At 43.8% G+C, this 6,951-nt stretch overlaps 1 protein-coding gene across 1 annotated transcript in view; it reads right to left on the bottom strand.

The window, feature by feature from the left end:
- Window positions 1-146, bottom strand: part of LOC117662576 (uncharacterized) — a 13,189-nt gene extending 13,043 nt beyond the window's left edge. The window contains exon 1 of the mRNA XM_034412032.3: window positions 1-146. This exon is cut by the window's left edge and continues 35 nt beyond it. The gene's annotated coding sequence lies outside the window, so the exon portion shown is untranslated.
- Window positions 147-6,951: the final 6,805 nt, after the last annotated feature.

The raw sequence follows: 6,951 nt of genomic DNA, 5'->3' as shown, positions 1-6,951 counted from the left end.
CTGAACGTTCCAACCGGAAGGAACCTTCATGTTTTTCCTCCCCTCTTTCGCGTTCCATTCACCCCTCTTTCTCTCCCCCCCCCCACCTCCTCTTCTTATACCATCCAGCCGGACTTCGACCTTTGCTGCCGCTCTAGGACACGCCTTCCAGACGCGTCTCTAAGGTTTTAACCCCTTAAATGCTTTAACCCCCTTTAAATACAGACTCATCCTCAACAGCCTGCGCCTGTCTTCAACAGGGAAGCGATATAGCCAGGGCAGAAAAACCACCCTGCAGCCAAGAAGCTTCCACGCCCATTTGCACCACTCAGGGGACCCTGAGGACACAGATATAACCTCCAAGTGGCCTCAACGATTCTAGTCTAAAACTAACACAAATATGGGAGCTTCATCATTTGAGACTTTCGAGAAAAGATTGGACTGCCATTTCTCAGAAATGGGGTAGTACAGGGGTGGGCAAATATGGCCCCTTTATGACCTGTGGACTTCAACTCCCAGAATTCCTGAGGCAGCTTGGCTGGCTCAGGAATTCTGGGAGTTGAAGTCCACAGGTTGTAAAAGGGCCACAGTTGCCCACCCCTGGTGTAGTAGAGTCTCCTGCTTGAGGGGGAATAGGGGTTGGACCAGATGACCTATAACAGTGTTTCTCAACCTTTTTTTTTTTTAATTTGATTTATATGCCGCCCTTTTCCGGAGACTCAGGGCAGCTTACAATGTGTTAAGCAATAGCCTTCATACTTTTGTATATTTTTATACGAAGTCACCTTATTGCCCTCACAAACTGGGTCCTCATTTAACCTACCTTCGAAAGGATGAAAGGCTGAGTCAACCTTGAGCCTGGTGAGATTCGAACTTACAGTAATTGCAGACAGCTGGTGTTAATCACAATGCTTTTTAGTCTGCAGAGCCACCAGGCCACTGGATGATGGGTGGACTTCAACTCCCAGGGAATTCTGGGAGTTGAAGTCCACACATCATCCAGCAGCCAAGGTTGAGAAACACTGACCTATAAAATCCCTTCCAACTCTGTTAATCTGTTAATTCAATACAGATTAATTCTGATACTTATGAATCAGCTCTCTGCAAGGAATATAATATCTTTCTATTCCCCACTATCCAGTTAAGAGCTGAAGAAGCTTCTTGGATGAGAAGCGAAACGTCTTCAAAAGAAAAAAACAGTCCCGTTGCCTCCTGAAAAAAAGCACCTTTGGGACCCTTAAAATGCTTAAGAGGGGACCTACAGGATCGTACAGCGTACTGTTTACAGCAGAGGTCTCCAACCTTGCCAACTTTAAGACTTGTGGACTTCAACTCCCAGAATTCCCCAGCCTGCATGCTGGTGGGGGGGGAAACCCTCCTGATTTTGGGCTGATATAAACTAGTCCAGCTTTCTTGCCATTAAAAGGACAGAAGATGTATTTATTTTATAATTTGATTTCTCTTCCATCTTTATTTTATATACCTTCCAGGAATCCTCTAATAGCTTTGGATTTGTTTAATTGAAAAGAAGAGTTTCTTAACCCTAATTGTTTTGTATCTTTCTGCCTTTTAATAAAATTTGCTAATTTGTTAATTTTTATTTAATGTGAGTTGTGCCCGACCAAACCTTGAATGAGATCAACTGTTACTTCCCATAAGCAATGGTTTTGTTTTCAACCTTAGCATCTTTAGTATGTGTGACTTCAACTGCCAGAATTCCCCATCTAAGCATGGATCAGTTGTAAATGTGCAGGTGTGTTTCTGTGTAATAATAATAAATAAGAATTCCCCGTTTTACCACGGAAATCTGCTGGAGATCTATTGCACCGACTCCCCAAAACTGGTTCTCACGATATGTTTTGACTGAAGGACTAAATCAACTCATTTTCTGGGTCGATCCCAGCTCAGCCCTTTGCTTTTAGGCCAGAAAGTGGACAAACACAGCAATGACCCAGGGCAGCAAAGTGGAAAAATGACATTATAGAGCCCCAAGGGGAAGCGCTAATACTCTGTGCTGACATGGGGCCAGATGGCTAACCAGATTGCGGTGAGCTTTCTTCAGACTCCACCCCTCCACCAGGAAAGGGGTCAGGAGAGGGCTTTGCATGTCAAAGCCTCCCCCACCCCCATTGTAAAGATCTTCCTCATTAGATAGAGATCAGGTTGGGGGGCAAAGACTCAGACAAGTCAAGCAGTTGGACTTCTGAAGCCCACTTTATAATTCATTCATTTACAAAACTTATTTCTGAAATCTATGGGCTGGCCCCGCCTATGACAACACTACATCCTTTTGATTATAAAATGATGGAACCAGGGGTGAAATCCAGCAGGTTCTGACAGGTTCTAGAGAACTGGTAGCGGAAATTTTGAGCAGTTCCGAGAATCGGTAGTGGAAATTTTGAGTAGTTCGGAGAACTGGCAAATACCACCTCTGGCTGGCCCCAGAGTGGGGTGGGAATGGAGATTTTGCAATATCCTTACCCTGGAGTGGTGTGGGAATGGAGATTTTGCAGCATCCTTCCCCTGCCACGCCCACCAAGCCACGCCCACCAAGCCACGCCTATAGAACCAGTAGTAAAAAAAAATTGGATTTCACCACTGGATGGAACTATCTTGACTTTCCACCCAGAGGATGGGGGTGAGCGGATATGAAGTAAGTAAACAAAATTAACAAGAGTAAAATGAATAAGGGTAGTCCTCGACTTACAACAACTAATTTAGTGACCGTTCAAAGCTACAATGGCCCTGAAAAAGTGACTTCGGACCGTTTTTTCACAATTACGACCTTTCCAGCATCCATTCCTCATGGTCACATGATCAAAATTCAGATGCTGGGCAACTGACTCATATTTATGACCGGGTGTCATGTGATCCCCTTTTGCGACCTTCTGACAAGCAAAGTCAATGAGGAAGCCAGGTTGACTTAACAACCGGGTTACTAACTGATCAACTGCAGGGATTCACTTAACATATGAGGCAGGAAAGGCCATAAAACGGGCCAAAATTCACTTTAACAAATGTCTCACTTAACAACAGAAATGTTGGGCTCAATTGTGGTCGTAAGTTGAGGACTACCTGAAGTGGAAGTAGAGTCTACCTCTTTACACATCTGTTGGAATATGCAATTTCTTGTCTTAATGTCCCTCCCTTTTGCTAGATATTTTTTGCCAGCCCAACTCAGAGTCCTCCAGAAGTTGAACTACAATGACAATAATCCCCAGGAAATGTATTCTTTCCCTTCTTGGAAACCTAAAGCAGTATTTCTCAACCTTGGCAACTTTTAAGATGGGTGGATATCAATTCCCAGAATTCCCCAGACAGGGAATTCTGGGAATTGATGTCCCCCCATCTTAAAATGCTGCACTAAATATATGAGGTCTCATATGATGTGAGGATCCAGCCCAGAAATTGTACTCACACATCTGGATGTTAGGATATCCAGGAAGACTGATATATTTAGTAATGTTGTCAGCTTTTTAAATTATTATTATTATTATTATTACTATCATCATCATCACAGTCAGCCAGATGTTCAGGCTGGGTTCGGCATTTTTGTCTACCTATCTATCTGGGAGAGGCAGATCTGGATGTTTGACGGTGTTACAGATCTTGTCGCAGGATGGAAACTGTTCCAAGTAAAGCTGTCTTCTGCAATTGACTGATGGCAAATTTGTCAATGCCGACGGTGTTCAAGTGGTGCTCCAGTTGTTTTGGGACTGTACCAGTGGTGGGTTGCCCCCGGTTTGGACCGATTCGCATGAACCGGTAGTAAAACTGGCGGGAGACTCCGCCCACTGACCTGGACGTCATCATAGGTGATCTGCGCACGCACAGAAGATTCTGCACATGCGCAGAAGAGCGTGGGTGCGGGCGCGATGCGAACTGGTAGTAAAGGTAAGTAGAACCCACCCCTGGACTGTACCCAAGGCGCCTATTACTATTGGTACTACCCTTGCTTGCCTTTGCCACAGTCGTTCTATTTCTATTTGCAGGTCTTTGGGCGAACTGGATGCTAATTTTTACATCTGGTTCACCGAACCGGTAGTTGCAAAGGACTGGCTGTGTCAGAGTGCTAATTAATCCCATTTTGCTTTTGGGCAATCGCACCTTGATTTAGAGACGTGGATCGAGACTTTTCCCTTGAAGCATACTTTAAGAAAATAAACCCGAAGATATATCTTCTAAGAAAAACTCATTGATTTGTTATAAAGAAAGTAAAACATCTCACTATCTAAATTAGTTACATTTCGGCAAAGATCCCGGCCACCTCTTCTTGGCTGGACCTCTCCTGGCAGGAGAACAAAGAAAGATAGAAGAAAGTGAAGGAATGTGGACATGTGCAGTTAGCTTACTGATAAGAAACTTGGCAAGCTACAGAAAGTCTGAAAGTCCAAAAATATGAGCTCATCTGGTAAATACAAAAACACAGTGACTGGCTGGCCCCACCAACCCTGCCCTGTCCCTCCCAGGAGTCTCCACGCAGCCGGGTATGGAGGCTCTGGGAAGGGAAAAAACAGGCTTCCCAGAAGTTCTGGAAGTCTGGAAATGGGCTCATTTCCGGTCTCCAGAGGGCCTCCGGAGCCTGGGGGAGGCTGTTTTTGCCCTCCTGGAGGCTCAAGGAAAGCCTCTGGAGCCTGGGGAGGGTAAAAAACGGGCCTCCCCGACGTTCAGATATGGGCCCGTTTCCAGCCTCTGGAGGGTCTCCAGAGGCTTGGGGAGGCCATTTTCGCCCTCCTGGAGGCTCGTGGAAAGCCTCTGGAGCTTGGGGAGGGCGAAAACGCCCCCCCCACCGCCATGGTGCAGGAGGTCGAGTAGGCCACGCCCACCCAGCAACCAGGCAGAGAACCAGTTGCTAAAATTTTTGAATCACACCTCTGGTTAAGGCTTGATCTTGTGCAGCCAGAATGATAATGTTGTTGTTGTTATTAAGATCAAAATCTCACTCAATCAAATGCCCTGCCTCTATTATGAAGCAGAAAGAGGCAAAGCCTTGGCTCTTAAGAAGAACAGCTGGCACAGAAGGCAACGAATGAATGAAATTGACTTGCTCTGGTTTGAAAAAGAAGAGAGAGATAACCAGTGGACACTGTCTGCTTTTGACGGTGTCTGGGCTTTTGCTCAGCTACGATCTGCTGAATAAGGCTCACCCATCAGGGCTTAAGTGGCGATATGTAAACCAGGCTTTAACAGCAATTTTTCCCATCTGGTGCTTTCCAGATGGTGGGATTACAACTCCCAGAATTCTTTGCTCCCAAACCATCTGGAGGGTACGATCTGCTTTGAAACCTCCCCCTCCCTTATTTTTTTTTCCTTGATCATATTCTGGATTTTGACAAAATAGCCTGTCTGTTGAGATCCTCTTATTTTTGCAACGGTTGCAGGAAGAGGAGTGGAATCTCTGACAAGAAGAAAATAGCTGAATTAAATAGACATTGAACAGATTATGGGTTTGATGGCCAGGCCCATGGTACAGGTAGTCCTTGATTTACAACGATTCATACAGCAACCTTTCAACATTACAATGACACTGAACAATGTAACTTATGACTGGTCCTTGCATTTCCGACCATCACAGCATCCCCAATGTCACGTGATCAAAATTCGGGCACTTGGCAACTGGAATGTACAGGTAATCCTTGACTTAAGACTACAATTGAGCCCAACAATGTCTGTTGCTAAGCGAGAAACTTGTTCAGTGAGTTTTGCCCCATTTTACGACTTTTCTTGCCAGAGTTGCTAAGTGAATCACTACAGTTGTTCAATTAGCCACACGGTTGTTAAGTGAATCTGGCTTCCCCATTGACTTGGCTTCCCAGAAGGTCACAAATGGGGATCACGGGATCCAGGGACAGGGCAACCGTCATAAAGATGAACCAGTTGTCACTGGTTACTACTTTTCCCAGTGTCATCATAACTTTGAACAGTCACTAAATGAACTGTTGTAAGTCGAGGGCTACCTTTTATTTATGATGGTTACAGCATCCCAGCGTCGTGTGATCGCCATTTCTGACTTTCCCAGTGGCTTCCGACAAGCAAAACCAATGAGAGGATTTGCTAAACGACCACATGATTTGTACCTTATGACTATCATTAAGTATTGTACCTTATGATTCTTGATGAACGTATCTTTTCTTTTATGTATACTGAGAGCATATGCACCAAAACAAATTCCTTGTGTGTCCAATCACACTTGGCCAATGAAAAAAATAAATTCTATTCACTTAATAATACAGTTAGTCCTCAACCTATGACAATTGAGCCCAAATTTTCTGTCACTAAGCAAGACAGTTGCTAAGTGAATTTTGCTCCATTTTATGACCTTCCTTGCCACAGTTGTTAAGCGAATCACTGCAATGGGTAAATTAGTTGTAATGCAAATCTGGCTTCCCAATTGACTTTGCTTGTCGGAAGGTCACACAAGGTGATCACATGACCTGGGAATATGGCAACTGTCATAAATATGAGCCATGTTGCCAGACATCCGAATTTTGGTCACATGACTGTTGGGGATGCTGCAATGGTAGTTAAGTATGAATAATTGTCATAAGTCACTTTTTTCAGTACCACGTAACTTTGAATGGCCACTAAACAAATGGGTTGTAAGTTGAGAACTACCTATATTCTGCTGTCGTACATGGACAGGTTTATATGGGTGTGCATATAATATACAGCAGTGGCCAAAATTGTGGAAACCTTTTGAGAAAAGTGTATTTTCTAAAACTGGTTAATAACACCACTTTTTTTTGGAGTAGTACCATAAAATTATATATCAAGGGAAAAATAATGTAATCAAGAATGTAATGCAATAACTTTTAGGAAGGATTTACTATTAGAATAGCAGTTACAGTATAAGGAAGAAAAGTGAAACACGTAGAAAAAACGAGATGTACAAAAAATATCATCATGTCAGTTAATACTAAGTTGGGTAACCTTCAGCATGAATTATGGCCTTACAACATCTTCCCATGTCTT

Source organism: Pantherophis guttatus, chromosome 2 (genome assembly GCF_059756535.1).
Source record: "Pantherophis guttatus breed Tessera chromosome 2, ASM5975653v1, whole genome shotgun sequence".
NCBI lineage: Eukaryota > Metazoa > Chordata > Lepidosauria > Squamata > Colubridae > Pantherophis > Pantherophis guttatus.
Note: the sequence above shows the minus strand (reverse complement) of the source record. Positions and strands in the feature narration are given on the sequence as shown.